The sequence below is a fragment of the Sciurus carolinensis genome, chromosome 7 (assembly GCF_902686445.1).
Source record: "Sciurus carolinensis chromosome 7, mSciCar1.2, whole genome shotgun sequence".
NCBI classification, from domain to species: Eukaryota; Metazoa; Chordata; class Mammalia; order Rodentia; family Sciuridae; genus Sciurus; species Sciurus carolinensis.
The window spans coordinates 3,067,807-3,081,790 of NC_062219.1; the positions used below are offsets into that span (position 1 = coordinate 3,067,807).

The 13,984-nt window shown below is 51.8% G+C and overlaps 1 protein-coding gene across 2 annotated transcripts in view; it reads left to right on the forward strand.

Moving 5' to 3' along the window:
• The window catches only part of LOC124989039 (uncharacterized), a 59,140-nt gene that overhangs the window by 10,104 nt on the left and 35,052 nt on the right, over nt 1–13,984 (forward strand). The gene's annotated exons all lie outside the window — the stretch shown is intronic.

The following is a 13,984-nucleotide window of genomic DNA, read 5'->3' on the forward strand; positions in this document are numbered from 1 at the left end:
TTTGCCAAATGGATTTACAATCTCAAATGGTGGACAAACAAAGAACAGGAACAGTGCAGGACATGGTGTTCACGAGGGAGACAGAGAAGCCAGAAGCCAAAATCCACAGGAAGAGTGGAAGAGGAACCAACAGAAATTGACTGTTAGGTGGAGAAAAGGTAGAAATGGAATCCAGGAAGACAGACAAGTGAGAGGACAAATACATATAAAGAGAAAAAACATTAAAAATATAAGACTATACAGCAGAACTGCAGAACACCATGCATCTATCACTGTCTTCAACAAGCTATGCACAAAATACCCCACCCTGCTCCAAATATCAAATAGGGTAGAGAGAGATGCCAGAGAAGAAAAACACAAAGATAAAATAAATCTCGGTGGAAATTGAATCAAGTGTCCCTGCCAGCGTCGGAAGCCCCTCCGCCCTGCCTCTGACTTCCCTCAAGGCCACCTGGCCAGACAGGCCCTGGCCGACCAGTCACTGTCTCGCCACTCTGGGCCTCAGATGCCCTGGGTTCGGCCACGTCGCAGTCCCACGATCTCAGTGCCACGGGAATTTGGAGAGAGCCCACCAGGATGAGCAGCCCGAGAGACGTCACCAGATGGCGGCCACCCGCACTCCCAGGAGGCAGACCCCAGGGGAGCCAAACCCGCAGGCACCCAACACTGAACCTCCAGTCCTGGCTGGTGACCCCAGGCAGGGGCGGCTTCACCCCAGGATGCAGTGGCAGCAAGCCCACCGGCACCCCAAGCAAACCCCAGGCTCTGGCGGCGTTCAACGGGGATGTGGCCTCGTGCGACCAGACCTGGAGTCTCCCTGGCCGCGGGCCTTGGGCAGTGGTGGAAGCAGCAGTGGCAGGGGCAGTGAGCAGGCAGGGCTCAGCTGCAGGCGTCGGTGGCTGTGGCTGCAGGTGCAGCAGCACCCAGAGAGGAGACCTCCAGGTGACCTCCAGGTGACGGCAGCGGCTTTGGCGGCAGCAGCAGCAGCAGTGTAGATGGCCGTGGGCATCAGAGGCAGTCGAGGGCAGCAGACCTCTGGGCTACGGCGACCGCGACAGTGTCAACAGCAGCAGCGGCGCCTGGAGAAAAGGCCTCCCGGTGCCTGTGGCAGCGACGTCAGGAGCAGCTGTGCCCGAGAAGACCTCTGGGCGACGCCAGTGGCGCCTGGGAAAGGCCTCCAGGCGTCGGCGGTGGCGTGGCCGCAGCAGCACCCGGAGGATACACCCACCGTAGATTTGGTGACTTGAATGAAACAGAACCCCCCCCATACTAGAATTCACCATGAATAGATAATTTAAAAGAAAATTGCATTTGTAATATTAACTCCCCCCACCAAATTTCTAGGTGTGGGATCAACACCCTTCTGAAAGGGCGTGGGGTGAGTTTGCATGTCCGTCCTTCTTCCATGGACACAGCATCTGTGCTCTCCAGAGGACACAGCACCAAGCACCAAGCTTTCAGCAGACACTAAACCTGCCAGCACCCTGGTCTTGGACTTCCTAACATCCAGAAGCATGAAAAATCTATTTCTATTGTTTATAAATGATACAGTCTATGGCATTTTGTTATAGCAGCAAAAATGGATGAAAATAAAGTCAAAATGTAACCGTATTAGTCCTCCCCAAACTGATGTGCGGATGTGACCATTTCTGTCAAAATGATAGCAGGACAGTTTTGTAGATGGAAACAAGACGGTTCCAACATTTATTTGGAAAGGCAAAGAAACTGAAGTAACTACAACAAATTGGAAAAAGAGTGAAGGCAGGGGACTTTATCCTGATTCCAAGGCAGGAGTCATCATAAAGCTGTAGAGATCGAGGCTAGATGATGGGAAGACCCACACACTGCACCCAGCTGACTCTACCCAAGGTATAGTCGCTTCAACTGGGAAAAGGCAGAATGGTGCAGAGCCATGTGATAGCCACAGGCCAAAAATGGACCTTGACCTGACTCTCCACCTGGTGCAGAAATGAACTTGAAGAGAACACAGATGGAGATGCCTGCTGAGAAGCCCCAAGACGCTGCAAACACGGAGAGGGATGGCTTCGAAATACAGGCAGCGACTCCTCGGACCTGGCCCCCAAACACGCTCCAAAAGAAAGATCCATCAAAACAGATTTAATCCGAATGAAAACCTTTTGCTCTGCCAAAACCCTGCTAAGAAAATGACAGGACATGTAGATCTAAAAAAAAAAAAAAAAAAAAAAAAATTAAAGGAAAAAATTTAAAAAGAAGGACTAACCTGATTGATCTCAGTTCAAGCACATCAGGTAAACGCCATGGAAGGTGCTCAGTACAGTCTTGTTTTTGCATATTTCGTGTTACGTGATCATTTTTGTTTTACTCATCTCACTCTGAGTTACAATTTTTTTGCTGGTTTTGATCGCCATTCACTCCTGTAGGGATTTCAGGTCAGGCAATGTACAGAGGAGGGACAATCCTTCAAGTTGAGCACACTCCTCGGGATGAAAGGCGCTCTGTTTGAATGGCTTAGAGATGCTCTGCAGCTCCTCTGTCCTTGAGGCCTGGGACATTATCTTGTTATAATAACCTTTGGTAGTAGTGGACTCTGAGAAGCAAGCAAGTTATGTGATCTGCACGCGTGCAAAGCTAACTGTACTATGGAACCTAGGTAACTTGATATGACCCTGGACTAGATAATAAACTGGACTGGCTTTCCCACGGAAGCCACTTCTTGCTCTTGCCATCCTGTGTGCTTGCCTCTTTATTAGCTCTCCCCTTAACCCTGAGAGCAGGACCCCAGTTAGCCTTTGCACACTCCAGTTACGCCGATCATGTAAAGTTTAGCCTCGCATGTGTTTTAAAAGCCAATCAAAAAGTATTTTAGGTACTGTAAGTAAATTGAAATGGTGAGCTTCAGATTTAAAACATATTATTTTTTGAAAATTCCAAAAAGCAAAGAGGATGACAAGTTACTGGTTGGGAGAAAACAGTTGCAAGCCACGTTTTGGCAGAAGAGTCACATCTGGAATCTGGAGAGACCCCAACACCCAAGCGTGTGGCTCAGGGTCAGAGCCACGGCCTGGAACAGGACTGGACATGCAGGTGGACAGAGGGCAGATAAGAACACGCATCTCCTCACCCACGACGTCAAGGCCAGGAGAGCCACGAGGAGAAGGTCACGTGCCATCAGAAGGCTGACGTGGAGAAGGCGACGGCAGCAGACGTGGTGAGGACGTGGACGGGCTGGGTTACCACCACTGCTAGCGGGGAGCCAGCAGGGCAGGGTGCGTGGACTCCAGAAGACCAGCCTCTGGCCCCTGGTGCATGTGCGTGTGCATGTGTGTGTGCGGCGCTGTCACTGGATAGGGATCCCAAGGCGGGCCCTCAGCTCTGCCCTGGCAGGTTCCTGACTTTCTTACAGGAAGGAGGTTCTGGGCAGGTCAAGAGAAGCATGGAGGTCAATTTGTAAAGGCAGCCTGGAGCGGGACACCTGTTCAAAGAGAGAGGGATGGGACCTTCTCCGGGGGTCCTGGGCTCTTCTCTAAAAGGAAACTGTTAACAGTGAACATGAGAGGAGCCAAGGTTCAATTTATTTATACAGTTGTTTTTGGTACTGATGATGGAGCCCAGGGGTGATTTACCACTGAGCCACGTCCCCATTCCTGTTAATTTTAAGTTGTTTAGGGCCTGGCTGAGATGCTGAGGTTGGTCTTGAACTTGTGATCCTCCTGCCTCAGCCTCCTGAGTTGCTGGGATTACAGGTGTGCACTGCACCTGCTGAGCTCAGTTTCCTAACGGCGGAGCCCAGGGCGGGTCACAGAGGTCTGGTTCTCTTCAGGACCTTCATCCAGTCAGTAGATAAAGTTGGGAATAGACCCATGTCCTAATATTTCCCTGTGGGCACATCCTGTAAGCTGGCAATGCATGTGGGCAATGGGAATGTTGGGGCTTCCAGAGGACTTGGGTCTGGAGGGAAGGGAGGGGGCACAGGTGCGGTGCCGTCAGAGCTGCTGGACAAACAGCACCGGAGCTGCATCCACAGCCCCCTTTAAAGAGGCTTTATTCTGAGGCAGTCCCACTGGGTCGTGCAGTGGCCTCGACCTTGCCCTGGGCGTCTGCCTTCTCCCAGGCCGTAGGCTTCCCTGGGCTGTGGGAAGTGGCCTGAGCTCTGGGGACCAGGCTGGTTGCACCTTGTCCCCTCACCCCTTCCCCTTCCAGGCAGGTCCTGGGCACACCTGTTTCACAGATGGGGACTGGGGCTCAGGGAGGGGGCGGACTGACTTCAGATGGGCAGGGTGGGGCAGAGCCAGGCTTCGCCCTGGCCCGTCATCCACCGCTGCCTCTGGCAGAAAGGTCTTGCTCGCTGCCAGCCACACCTCTGCAGCCCCGGCGTCCAGCCTGCCCCTGCCAGCCCCTGCCCGCATCTCCCTGCTTCTTGGCCTCTGCACAGAGGCTCTGGAGCCTCCCACGCAAGCCCAGGCCCTCCTCGTGCCAGCTCAGGTCTCCTCGGTGGGTCGGATCCAGCCAGGTGTGGGGAGGACGAGAGCTGAGCATAGGCCCCCACGGGCGCCGGCTTCTGTGCGGCGGCTGTTTGTGTTCCAAGATGCCTTCAGCCTAGGGGCTGCTAGTCAGTGGTGTCCCCGGGCCTGGGCTGAGGGCATTTGGTGTCGAGGGGCTCTCTTTTCTTCCACTAGCATTTTCTTTTCTTTGAGATACAGCGCAGCACATGCTGCCCACTAGACCACAGGCCAGCTGAGGCTACCTGGAGAGCTGTCCTTTACCCCGGCGCCTCCCTGCCACAAGCAGATACCGTGCTGGTTTCCTAGCTTCGTGGCTCAAACCTGCTGCCATTGCCCCATCCCTCACAGAGGAGGGAGGGTTTCTTTTCCTCACTCATTGCCAGGTCCGTGGTTGAGGCACCTATAATCAAAGACAAAGTAACAAGAGAAAAGCACACGAATTTGTTCCATGTGATTTTGTACAGCATCGAATCCTTCATAAAGAAACGAAGACCTAAAGAAACGGAATTGTCTATTTTCAAGCTTAAGTTTGAAGAGGAGCGGGTGGTCATCTGATTGGACAAGGGTCCTTCCCCACAGCCTTTGTCTCCAGACAAGGCATCCCTCTCCTCCGGTGTGGGACGGGCTGGGTTGCAGTGAGGGTCTCTGACCTGAAGGAGGGAAGGCGGGGAGGTGGGGCCTTCCCACTTCAGCTGCTTCTTCAAAGGCCAGGGGGTTGTATTTGGAGTCCTGGGTCCTGGACCCTAATGGTATCCAGTTCTTTGAAGTGTTAGGGAGTCATTAGAGTGTGTGCTGGATGCAGTGTGAGCCATGGCCCCAGGGAAGAGTTGCTGAGGGAGCTGGGAGGCCCAGGGCGGAGGTGTGCCCGCCAACGTGCAGCTCCTGAGAGGAACCTGGCCGCCCAGGGCAGCCGGAACCCGCAGCTGACCTCCTTGCTCACAGTCCAAGGCGGGCCCTGGCCCTGCCCCTCAGGAATAGGCGCTGACAGAGCAGAGGTGGCCCGTGGAAAGAAAGGAAAGAAGGGGGCCAAACCCACACAAGCCACCTCCCTCTGCAGGGACGTGGACCACAGCAGGGTTCAAGCTCACCTCTAGCTCGGGAGCCTGGGGGCCGCCTGCCGCCCCACCCACCTGGAGCTAGGATCGCAGCTATGATTGTGGTACCCTCATATCTCTCTGCTTGAATGTTCACTTGCAGTAGTGTTGGTTTTTTCCCCTTCAAAACTTTTAAGAAATTGTGGAAAAAGGTGGCACAAACGTGTGACCTTGGCCCTTTCCGAGGGCACAGTTCATCAGCCCTCTGCAGGCGCTCACAGCTTCACCCCCCTCCCCGCACAGGTTTCTCATCTTCCTGAGCAGAGACTCCTAAACTCTCTGTCGCCCCCTGTCCAGCCCCAGCTGTCATTCTGCTTTCTGTTTCTGAGAAGTTGAGGGTCCTTGGTAAGCATGTTAGTGGGACACACTGCATTCGTCTTTTGTGACGACTTCTTTCGTTGAGTGCGATGACCTCATGGCTCATCCAGGTTGGGGCACGTGTCAGAATCTCCTTCCCTTTTAAGGTTGAAGGATATCCCATATGTACGTGTGTGCCACATTTTCATTGTCCATTCATCTGTCAGTAGACAATTGGTTTGCTTCTGTGTTGTACCCACTGTGAATAACACTGCTGTGAACACAGGTGTACAAACATATGATTAAGGTTCAGCCACTTGTGGGAAAAGGTCAATGCACTAAAACACTGCAAAATAAGTAAACAAAAAATCCCCATGACAGGTGCTTTGGAGAGCTGTATTGGGCTCTGCATTAATCCGTTTTGTGTTGCTATAACAGAATACCTGAGGCTGGGTAATTTGTAAAGAACAGAAATTATTTTCTCATAGTTGTGGAGGCTGAAGTCCAAGATCAAAGTGCTGGCAGGTTTGGTGTCTGATGAGGGCAGTTGTCTGTCAGGTTGGCACCTTTCTGTTGGATCCTCTGCAGGGAGGACACTGTGCCCTGCCTGGTAAAGCAGAAGGCGGTGAGTCCCCTCTCTTAGTCCCATGTATGATGGCACTCCTCAGATTACGAGGGTGGAGTCCTCGGGACAGAACCCCCCATTAGGCCCACCTCCCAACTCTGGAGATTACGTTTCCAACACATGAGTTTTGGGGAACCTCAGAGGTCGCTCAGTAAAATCAGGTTGTATAAGAAGATGAGGCTTCAAAAAACAAAGAAAGAAGGCAGAAGTGTTCCTTGAGACCCCTCCGCAGGGAGTCCTGAGGCATGCCGCCCCTCACAGGTCTGCGGGCTTCGCTCCTCCTTCGCTCTGTGTGGGGTGGATCAAGACCTACCGCATGCCAGCCGCGGACCAGGCCCAGGACACGCCTGTTAAGAGAAAAGCAGTCGGTTCTCACCCAGCAGGTCACCTTCTACAGCCGGATGCTCCTGAGGAGCCCGGGGTTCCCTTCCACCAGCTCTGGTCTCGGTCTTCTTTGTTTTACCTGCACGTCGCAGAGACAGCGCTCATGCCTGAGGAGCCTCTCTACACGCTGACGAGACCTGTCACAGCCCTCTTGTGCTTGGGATCACTAGTGGGCTCTCGGGCAGTGCGCCTGGGCCAGGTTAGACGGTGAAATCAACAAAAGGCACAGGGTGTGAAGCACGTGGCAGTGAGTGGATCGCCAAGGACACCACGGGAGCTGAGGGCAGCGTGTGGCCTTCTCCAGCTCAGCCGTGAGCCTGTGCCTGGGTGACTGGCGGCTTGCCTGCCTTTGAACAAGCAAGAACACTTAAGTGCTGATTCTTGGGTCGCAAATAAATTTTAGTAAGCAGGTGAATTTGCCAGTACAGAGTCTGCAAATGAGGAAACTGACTGCGTTTATCTTCCGGGGTCCGTTTTGCAGGCGGGGGCAAGCCCTTTAAGTGGCATGCCACTTACTTAAAGTCTCCGAGGAGGGGAGGAAGCTGTCTTCCCAGATGTGCCTGTCCACTGGGCCACCTGGGGTCTTTGCTCCAGGCCACTCCTCCTGGCTGGGCCAGGACTGGGCATGGTGGTTCTGCTTTATGGAACTTGAGCTCATCCTGGGAAAAAGCTCCTGGAGAGGACCCTCCCCGGAGAACAGAAAAGACAACCAGCTGGTGACAATCGGTGGGCACCTGTGGTAGAAAAGCCAGTCCTCACCCCAGGTATGTCCGTCTCATTCACATGAGCACCCCCGGGGTCCTCCACTTGTCTCCCCAGAGAGAGAGAGAAATCCCTGCCCTCCTGCCACTTCCTCTCTAAACCAGGGACAAGCTAAAAAGTGATACAACGATAAATCGGCACATCCGTTGGAAGCGGCTGGGTGCTGCGGGACACAGGGCAGGCTAAGGGGCGCTTAGGATTTAGACCGGAACCGGGCGGCCGCGCTGAGGGGCAGCACTGAGCACGAGCTTGGAGGAGAGGCGCGGCCTGGGTCTGGGCCTGACCCCCCAGAGGGAGCAGCAGGTGCCAGGACCCCGGGCACGCGGTGTGCAAGGAACAGTGAGCAGGCGGCACAGAGAAGAGCGGGGAGCCCGGCGAGTGGTGGAGACGCGGGTCAGGGGAGAGATGGGACAGGGGTCGGGCGCGAAGGGGCGCGGCTGCCGCTGCGGGCAGGTGGAGAGCGGCCCCGACCCGCCACGCTCGCTCGCGGCTGATGCTTCCGCGAGCTGCGCCCAGTGCGGCTCTCGGGTGTGTCGCCCCGCGTCTAGAACGTCCTGGGATGCTCCCAAAGTCACGAGGCCTGGCCGAAGTTAGGGACAGCATCGCATTAAAGGAACCCCAGCGCCGGCACAGGCCACGGAGGGCACGGAGTAATGCGGGCAGGCTGGCGGCTGCCCTGGAAGCGCACTCCCGGGGGCACAGAGGACCCCCCCCCCCATGGGGCAGTGTGAACAGCTCCTCCCCGCCCCTGGTGAGCTCGTCCCCTCAGGCGGCCACCTCTAGAACAGCGTCGCTGCCGCTGTGATTAGTTCAGAAGAGCTCCTGACGGAGTGGGACACCCGCCTGGCACGATGTGACTGGTTCCCTGTGAGAAGAGGGTGATGTGGACACTCACAGAGGAGGCTGCGCCAAGGAGGAGGCACGGATCCGTGGGGTGCGGAGGACCGCTGGCCACACCTGGGGCCTGGCTCTGCCCACACCTTGGTCTCAGACTTCTGGCCACCAGAACCGTAGGACAACGCAGTGTCACCCCACCCAGGGCATGAACACACTCTCACTGGCTTTTCTGTGTGTGCGTTCACTATGGGACTCCTGCGAGATTGGGGTCAGCCTTCTCCCCACGTGGTTTGTCAGAGGGCCTCTGCTCAGAACTCTGCCGTGCTTGCTGCTCCTCCGCTGCCCTGCCCTGGGCCTTCCCTACACACCTGACATCCTCCTGCCCGCCTCCTCCCCACCTGTGCACACCGCAGCTGACCTCGGAATCTGGTATGGTCACTCCCCTGTCCTCCTATCTGGGTCCCTGCTGCCTCCTGAGTGTGTGGGGACCATCCTGGCTTGCAGCCTTTGCCTGCTGGCCCTGAGCTGGCAGCACTCTCCTCTGAGGACCTGCTCCTCACCTGATCACCCGTGTTCCTGGCTGCTCGGGATGTGCCTGGCTGGACACCCTCCTTCCCCTTCTCGGCCACCTGGGCCACCTGGGCCACTGCTCACAGTCCTCGCTTGTCCATTCAGTCTTTTGTGCACAGCTCTGGTCACCTTCAGCCCCCAGTAACTTAGTGTTTCTCCACCTAAACTCCAGAGCAAGGAGTTTGTCTGCTTTACAGGTTTTGCTCAACAACAGTTCCTAGAAGCTTAGAAGAGTACATTTCAAATGCCTTTCTTTCATCTTTTTTTTTTTTTTTTTTTTTTTTTTTTTTTTTTTTTTTTTTTGGTGTCAGGGATTGAATCCAGGGGCACTTAACCACCAAATTACACCCTGAACGCTTTTCATTTTTTATTTAGAGACAGGGTCTTGCTAAGTTGCTTAGGGCCTCTTAAAGTTGCTGAGGCTGGCCTTGAACTTTCAATCCTCCTGTATCAGCCTCCTGGGTCACTGGAATTACAGGTGTGTTCCACTGTGCCTGACCACACCTGCTTTCTAAAATGAATGAACAAGTGAGTGCATGTGAAACAACTAGAGCTTCTCTAGGTGTGTCTACAGAAGAATCAGTACCAGCAAAACAGCCCCCAGTCCTATCATGATCCTGATGCCATTTTTTTCATAGTAAGTGAAAAAACAGTCATCAAAGTTACATGGAACCAGAAAACACCTCAAATACTAAAGCAATCTCCAGCAAAAAGAATAAAGCTGTGGTCATCACATGCCCTCATTTCAAAATACATTATAAAGTGTTGTCATCAAACCCAGTACAGGTATGAAAACTCGTTGAGCAATGGAATAGCATAGAAAGTCCAGAAAGAAGCCCAAGTTTAATGGTAAATTGACTCTAGACAGAGGTGCCAAGAACACACGGTGGGGAAAGAAGTCTCTTCAGTAAACAGTGTTGGGAAAACTGAATCTCCACACATGCAGAAGGTGGGATTGGAGCCTCCCTCATGCGATTTACAAAAACCAAGTCCAGAGGACTAAAGGAGTGAAACATGATGTGAAACTGAGCAGCTGCTGCAAAGAAGTGCAGGAGAAAAGCTCCACAGCACTGTGGTTCTGACAGCGACTTTTGGATAGAACTCTAACGGCACAGGCAGCAGAAACAAAAGTAGAGGGTGAGAAGGCTCCAAGCTTCCTTGCAGCAGGGAAGCCACAAAGCCAGCCACAGACTGGGGGGATCTTCAGAAACCTGTGTCCGGCCTATAGAAGGAGTTCCACAAGAAAGCAGAGGACCTGATTTTAAAATGGACAAAGGATGTGAACATCTCAAAGGAGGAAATATGGAAACCTGCTCCCACCTTTAACCACCAGGGACATGCAAGCCTAGTCACAGGGAGATGTCACCTCACACCTTTTAGAATGACTGCTGGGTACAATGCATGCTGAAAAGGCATTTCCGGCTCTGTCGGGGTTGGAGTTGCTGTATGGAAGAAAACCCAGCGCCCTTGGGCTTCAAAGGGCACCTTTCCTTGGCTCCAGTCTTTGTCCACAGCCTCACCCATCTTTCCAAACCAGCTTCCTGTTGCAGTGAAGGAGCACCATTTCTTTAGCCAGTAAGCAGGGACAGTTCCTGTCTGCTGACCTTTGTAGGAACAATGAAGTCTTCAGCATCAGAGATTTAAGATAACGCTTGGATGCCCTGGTCTCCCATTGGGTTGGGGGGAGTCCTCACCCAGCAGGGGTCCTGTCCTAAACATAGATTCTGTCCCCACACAGACCTGCTGCTCCAGACTGGGGTGGGGTCCCTCCAAGCTGTTATCGCAAACCCTCAGGTGATTCTGATGCACATTCAAATTTGGGAACCAATGCCCTGGGGAGTTGAGGGGGTTAAATAAACAGTCACCTGAAGACTTTGAAGGATTTGTTTGCACCTTTCAGAAAAATCATTGATGTGGGATCATTCCTAAGTCACTGGGCTCTGGACCTAGGAAGTCAAACTGGGAATCCATTCCCAGGCACCAGATCTCCCACCTCCCCCAGCACCGCCTCCCTCCCACCCAAAGCACCTTGATGGGATTAAAAATACACCAAAAACTTTTCTGTTTGCAGAACCTCGTGTCAAATACCACTGTCCTCGCAGGAGGCACATTAGCATTTGATTAGTATGTGCATAGAATGTTGTCTGAGCCCAAATACACAAATTGGGAAATCAAAGAGGACCCCTTCACACCTTTTGCTGGCTTCATCCTGAACATTTATTTGTTTTAAAACAACTTCCTCAGGGAATTTCCTTCCTAAAAGAAACTCGTCTCCATTTTAAAGGAAAATGACCCTCTCTTCCCTACTGCCAACCAGTTTCCGACAGTGACCCCATAATGAGAGTGGGGAAGGTGGCAACTGGCATTTTCCTTGTCCTCTGTTTTAAAGCTGCAGTGAGACTGTAGAAAACATCCTCAGGAAATGTAGAAGCTACAAAGGACTTGCATTTTGTATGGAATTTATCCCAGTACCTAGTTTTTGTGTAGGAAAATAGCTAGCAAAATACGATAAACTTTGAACCAAATTCCTATGAGGAAATTAAAAAAAAGTTAACAAAATGTTTACAGACACCAAGGACAGGATTTCCTACTCAAAGTTGCATTCTATCATTAAATTTTAAAACAATCCCTACTGAAAGTAAAAACAGGAAAACATCAACTTCTAATGCAAAGGTATAAAAGGTTTAATGATATTCAGCAAATATTTGTGTTCGTACATAAATTTTTGATGCTTCTGAGGAATCAAAAAATTTTGTGGGATTTTTGGCAAAAATTTGTTTCTGACACTGATTTATTGAAGATCTTTATTATTATGATTTAACTTTGTAGTGACTCCATTCTTATGACCAAAGGTATGAAAAAGGCAATTTTTTGTATACTTTTAAAATCAAACAAAGTTTAGGAATCGTTTCATCTGATTTTCAATTCTCCCAACAAAGGAGCGGTGAACCGTTTGGGGTGGTGTCTGGCGGGCACAATCCAACTCCAAACTCACCTCTGCCCTCTGCCCTCTGCCCTCTGCCCTCTGCCCTCTGCCGTCTGTCTGAACAAGATGCTCCACAAATCTTCATGTTTCGTAACATCACTTAATAATTTTTAATCACTAAAAGAAGCTTTCTTGCTAATTAGAAGTGAGTGAGATCAAAGATGAAGGCACTTGGGGTGTTTCACGACCCGGGAAGAGCAGGCTTCCTAGCTGACTAGTCTGAGGCTCCACCTCAGGTTTGTGAAACCTTCTTGCAGAGTTTAACGTCTGTACTAATGGCGCTGTGGAGGGGAGAGCTGAACTTGAGTGCTCTAAACTTCAGGTTCCCTGGGTCCTTCACCCCTCAGGTCCTGTTTCCCTTCAGAAGAGGTATTTGGGTGGGAAGGGCAGTGGTGGCTGGTGGTCTCTTGGTCTCATCTTCCTGAGGGCCGTCTCACCAGGTTCTTCCATTTCCAGGCACTAAGGCTAAGGGCTTTAGTGGGTGGTGGGTGAAGAGAAACTCTGCCTCAGACATTGACTTTTGAGGGAGGGGACAGGTTTTTACATAGTATGTCAGCAGGAGTCCCAGTTGGAGTGAATGTCCAAGTGAAGGTGACAGCCATGTGTTCACACACCTTAACCCTGGAGGGAGAGAGAGAGGTGAGCAGAAGGCAACGGCCAAGGCTTTGCAGGGCCAGAAGCAGGTGAAGGAATTCTCCAGGCGGTTCAGAAGGACCTTTTGAAACCATGCACATGTATTAATGTGATATTTTAAATTTAAATTTTTAGGGAACCTAAAATTTCACTCCAGAAGAGGCCATCTAATTCAACTAATTTTATTGAGAAGTTTTAGCCTCAGGACTAAACTTGTTACTTTAGAACTAAAAATAAAACACATACATATATTAAATTTATGAGTTTTTGACTTCTAGTTCAATTAAAACCAGAAAAAGTGATTCCATTACATAGACTCAATCACACTATTCCAACTTTAATGTTTATGGCATAACACATGAAATAGGTAAAATATAGCTGGGCATGGTGGTGCTTGCCTGTAGTCCCAGCGGACTGGGAGGCAGAAGGATGGCAAGTTCAAAGCCAGCCTAAGCAACAGTGAGGTGCTAAGCAACTCAGTGAGACCCTGTCTCTAAATAAAATACAAAGTAGGACTGGGGATGTGACTCCGTGGTCAAGTGCCCCTGAGTTCAATCCCTGGTTACTCCATTCCCCCCCCCCAAAAAAATATATATATATATATTTTTTTCCACTAATTTTGAGAAGGACAAACTGACAGAAACACACACAGACACACACTACAGCAGAATCACTTTAGTGGGACAAGATATTTCACCAGTTTCTTTTGGGAGCACTTAGTTAAAAGAGTTTTTTCTTTTCTTTCTTTTTTCTTATTTTTTTTGGGGGGCGGGGGCTTGCTTGGGATGGAACTCAGGGTCTCCTGAATGCTAGAAAGTGCTGAGCTACACCCCCAGCCCAGGATTCAAGAGATGTGTAGTCTCTCCTCAAACTTAACCAATGGATCAGTTATGAAGCATTTGAGTACAGTCTCTTCTTCCTGCCAAGGGAATTTATCTCACATAAGGGAATCATGGAAAAGCATCCTCAAGTCGCGGGCAATGGTCAGGGAATCCCTGCTTGCACAAACATCTGAGTAGATGAAGTGTGCCCTTAAACCGCTTTCCCGCGTACTTCCTAAAATGTTCCAGACAAACAGGCATTAAAGGCCCGGCCCGGTTGTCAGCCCTGTGGGTGGTCTGCTGCTGACCAGGCCCGCGGGATGCCCAAGGCCCCTGCACCCAGGGGCCCACCGACGTGGTCGCCGCCGGAGGGAACGGGCTGGCCGCTGGGTGTCGCTGCTGTGCGAACTGTAAGGTGGGAGGCCGAGGCTGGGCGGAGGCGGGCGCCGGGAGCCAGCGCCGCGGGGGACCTGTCCCTGCAGCCTCCGACG